Below are 5,303 nucleotides of genomic sequence, written 5' to 3' on the forward strand. Positions count from 1 at the left end.
TTGGATAAAGGACAAAGACATGTAGGCATCGAAAAGTTTACTTCTACTTCTAAAGACTTGTGTTTCCCACGTATACAATGAAGGGTGAGTGAGTCATGAGGATGATGATGAAAATAACTTAGGGTCGGCATCGGTCAGATATTGGTGAAAATTTCAAGATTGAATAGCAAAGAAAACCCTCTAGCCCGTTCGATCCGATACCTAAGCCCAAATGCGTAACGTAACTTTGCACGATATGACATAAACAGGGACGATATCATCTCAGCAGCAGTAGCCTGCATAATCGGTATCAGGTTTATATCATACTGAGAGATACTCAAGTCGCAGTATCGGTATTATACGTGAAAAGTTGTATTGGGACATGGGTTTGCCCTAAACATGTACACAACAATCTCTTTGTACGATATGTAGTTAGAACGTGTTGTTTATACGTTAGTAATGTATTTGTACAAAGGGAAAAACTGATTTGCCCATATAATGTAGAAATCGAGACTAGAGGGTGACGTTTGGCAATTTTTTCAGACCGCGCCTCAGAGTGGTACTAAAGAGGGTGCCGAACTGCTTATTCTGAAACACCTCAAAATCCACCAGTGAGGAATCTGATAAGGTGGTGGTCGTTGCAATCACAATGAGGAACTAATGCTTCTTTAATCAGCACTAATGTTACGGAGAAAACACCTTTCTCATTATTGTGCGATGAAAAAAATAAATAAAACTGATATAAACCCTGTAAGAATTATGCAGACCAGTGGTCCCCAACCGCAGGTCCACGGAGCGGTACCGGCCGCAGTGGGACACAATGTAAAATGTACTTCAAGAAAATCTGGAAATATTTCAAAATAATATGTTATCCAGACTCTCCAGATAATAACAGATCAGAGTCTAAAAGATGTTTTATTTTGAAAATTTAACGATCCTTCAATAATCGGCGCAGTGATACTGGTCCGCATTAAGGGCCAGTAACGGCCGGCCGCTCCCAAAAAAGGTTGGGGACCACAGTCGAGTCTTGACAGTCGAGTCAAGTTTCTCAAGTCTGCAAGCAAAATAAAATTTGACTTGGCGACAAAGTGGATAATTTGAAAAATTACCAGATATTGTGTCTTTAAAAAACATAACTCTTTGGGGGTCAAGGCTAAGAAGTTGAACTAGCTAGTGTTTTCAAAGTAAATTAAAAAAATTACCTGAGCGATACATACTGTTTTCTAGTTCTTTGGTAGTTTTATGTCTTAGAATTCGCGCCGACGTTACTCCTGTACCTGACCGTTACTGTAACTGTAACTGTAACAAAAGCAGTAGAATCGCAAACAACCAGGTTATGCTAAACGTACAGGTACGTGTAGGCGGGACCAAAACGATTCACCAATCAGTAGTTGTTTAATGTCAGGACCTTGAGCCACTTCTGATTCAATTAGCTACTGTGATGAGGAAGGGCAGCCAGGCAGGGAGGCAAGGAGGCAGGCCAGCCCCACAACACTGTGATTAATGAGGCCAGGCCAGAGGAAATGGGTCACAAAGACAGAGAACAGGACGAGGGAAGAGGGAAGATAGGAGCGGCAGCAGGTCAAGAGGAAACGCAGAATTAAAGACAAAAGGTGTGTGAAATATAAAATGGGTACAGATCAGCGATGAAGTATTGAATACCATTGACTTCATTTAAATTCTGCTGGAGAATTAGAGAGAAAAGATCCGTATCATGGTGATTTTTTTCTCCTCTCTGGATCAGAGCCGAAGTCTCTTGTTACAAATCGGGGAGGTTAAAAATGCAGCTGCTGCCGCTGGTTATTTGTCAACTTCTCGTTAACTTAAATGGTTTACCATTGTCTCCAGGATTTCATCTTCAGACGATTGATTGAAAGTCCGCGACAGGATGAAGGTTTGTTGAGAGAAAAAGACGGGGGGAAAAAACGGGAGGACAACCAGAGAAAATAAGGGTGGAAACGGACGTGATTTTTTTTTTTTCCTCAAGATTTACACTTGTGTTTTCACACATGGGCTTATGACCTCAGGAAGACGTGCGGAAAAATTAAGTTCCTTAAATGAAAGGTTTCACCTCTAATTAAAGAATCTTCTTAAGTCCAGAATATCCGGGTCCAGCTGCCAACCTCTGAACACTAAAACTTTAATGAACTGACGTCAGCTGTGTCTGTCCGTATTTGATAAAGGAGTTATTTTACACAGTCTTTATACTGATAAAACCTTAGTCTGGTGATTTTCAACATTGGGGTCGAGACCCCACAAGGTTGCCTGGAATTCAAATGAGGACGCCTGAAATGTCTAGTAATTGCAGAAAAAAATTATATAAATCGAGTTCACATAAGCACATGGATTGACAACTAAAATCATGCGCACAAGCGACAGCTGCTAAAATGTGTTTGGGGTTGCCAGAAATTTGTGATGTCAAAACTGGGTCGGAAGCCAAAAAAGGTTAGAGACCGTTGGCTTAGTTTATTCTAAGAAGATTTGCTGGCAGTTTAGGAATTAACTGAATGCCTAAATAGTGCCTGATACGGCTCACCACCAAACAAAAATCTCACAAAAAGTACATGTAATGAAATATATTAATATTCTTCTAGTTTAAATGACCTAATAATTAACTAAAATTCCGGCCTGTTTAGTTGAAGACAACACTGATACACTGGCAGGAATTGAAGAAAGACACTCACAAAGATCTTCTTTCATTACCAAACAAAAATCTCACAAAAAGTATATGTAATGAAATATATTAATAATCTTCTTGTTTAAATGACCTCATAATTGACTAAAATCTCACCCTGTTTAGTTGAAGACAACACTGATACACTGGCAGGAATTGAAGAAAGACACTCACAAAGATCTTCTTTAACAGCTCTGATTATCTTTTTTCTTTAGTTGTCATAGCCATCTGCTGCCACCTAGCAGAAGAGTGTTTAATTGTTCTGCTTTTCATGCTTTGACTAGCAAAGACAAGCAAGTTTTCAGTCATCTGATGGACAAACTTGTCAGAAACGACGACAAGGCAGCTGTTTCTTTGATCGTAATTTGATCGCCAAGAATCACATAATCTGATTGTTCATATTCCGTTACATAAGCTGTTCTGTAGGATGATTGATGCTCTACACCAGCGGCTCATGACCTTTTTTCGGCTCGTGACCCAATTTCAACACTAGAGAGGTTTTTTTTTTTTTTTACAGTAATGTGATTGCAGCCATCAATCAAGATGCGCCAGCTCAGGTATTTATATATGATGTATTTCATATAAACTCGATTTGTATTAATGAAAAAAATACAGTTGTTTGTGTGTGGTTTTGAAAAGAATAATAATAAGCTAAAAAATATATTTTTAGACGACCCCATTTGAATTTCCAGGTGACCCCACATGGGGTCACGACCCTAAGGTTGAAAAACACTGTCTAAGCATTCACTTCAAACCACCTCTTAAAACGATTAGGTGACAGGCAGTGGGAAATAAATGAAGCTTACAGCATCACAAATACCAGACGATGGCAACAAATATTGTCTTTTTTTTTTAAATATATAGTTAAATTTATCAGGGATTATCGTGACTACGCATCAAACCTGTAGGGTCTGGTTCTGTGGGACATTTCTACCAAATACAAGCTTTTAAAGACATGCCTCCTTCGTCATGGGTCACTGATTTCCCAAGAAAGAAATATTCAATTAGTTTGAGGTATTGATGCAAAGCCACTGAGGTGGCGGCTAAATTACAGTCGTGCAGAGTGAGTGCGTCACATGGTCCCAGACGCCGCTCTATTATGTCCCATTTATATGACATACAGTAGCAGGGCCGCAGCAATATGAGAGCTTTTCTGACTGGAATAACACATTGTGTAATGTGATTTCTGACAAAAATAACTTGAAATTATATGATGGCTCCGTGCTCTGCCAAGAACTGATTTATTTCATTGGTGTCTTGGGCTGAAAGTAAAAAACTTAACTGAGACAAATAAGGGACTAAAACATCTTTGGACAAAACTCTGTTTTGGAACGGAAAGGTTTTTTTTTTCTTCTGTTTTTTGTGCTAAACTCTTGAAGTGATTCTACAGTTTTTTATCTGATCGGTTCGAAAACAGATGTTTTTAGTAGATGGCTGCACTGTTTTATTCCTGATGGAACCTCTATTTGTAGAAGGTGTTTCTCATACAACATAGAACATAAATTTTACTCACTCGGGCATAAACACAACAAACTTACATCGGCAACAAAGTAAAAAAAAAAAGCAAAACAAAATTTATGTGCTTTAAAAAAAATCATATCACTGCCACAGTTCATAGTCTAGTAGTATCAAAATCTCCTAGTGGTGGTTTTCAAATTAGGGGCTGGGGGGCTCAGAAGATTGGAAAAAAGCAAAAAAAAAAAAAAAAACTCAAATTAGGGGCTGGGGGGGCTCAGAAGATTGGAAAATAAATAAATAAATAAAAAAATAAAAAAATAAAAACGAACCCTATAACACGTAAACTACTGTAATAGTTGGAGTTTTAAGTTTCTGGTGTACCTGAACGCAACTCTTGTGACAGCTGCATCAGCAACTTCGGCACGACGACATCATAATCTGTGTAAACTTCTGCTTGTCAAGCTAGCGTGTAGCTACCGTGTAGCTAGCTAGCGCAAATTGAACAGGTTTTAATGACAGTGCTGAAAATATGTTCTTTAATAATTTCCTCATGCTGAACAAATGTAAAAAATATTATTAAAATATTATATTATTATATTATTAAATAGTAAACAAAAATACTTTATAGAAAATACTTTCTAAAAGGGGATATATTTTCAAATTTGTAACATTGCCAGAAGCTAATGTCATTTGGGGGTCTTGGGTGTGGAAAAATTTGGGATCATCTTCCCTAGAGAACTAGATGTTATTTCGAACTTAATGTCAATTAAATTGTTAATTAAAAGCAGAATGGTGCCCCCTGTTTAGCCAGACATGAAGTGTCTAATTTTTTCAAATGTTAGTTCATTATATTGCTTTAGTCATGCAAGACTGAAAATAGAAAAAAAATTGAAAAATAATAATATACATAGAAATAGATAGTCAGAAATATATTTGGAGTAAACAGGGGGCTGTATAATTCCAAATCATGACGCTCTGGAATAATGGTATAGGCTCCCTCTTGTGGTGCTTTAAAATAAATCCTTACTGCAAAACAGCAGACTCAGCAGTTTTTCTTTTTTAAATTAGTCATGACACAGTCGTCCTATTTCCGCTTTTATGTTCGTCACCGGAAGACAGGCACAAATCAGTGTTCAGTGAAGAAAGGAGAGAGGGAGGGACAAAGAGAGATGGAAAAAAAAAAACGTTTCCT

The sequence above is a fragment of the Cynoglossus semilaevis genome, chromosome 3, assembly GCF_000523025.1.
Source record: "Cynoglossus semilaevis isolate Cse_v1.0 chromosome 3, Cse_v1.0, whole genome shotgun sequence".
Lineage (NCBI taxonomy): Eukaryota > Metazoa > Chordata > Actinopteri > Pleuronectiformes > Cynoglossidae > Cynoglossus > Cynoglossus semilaevis.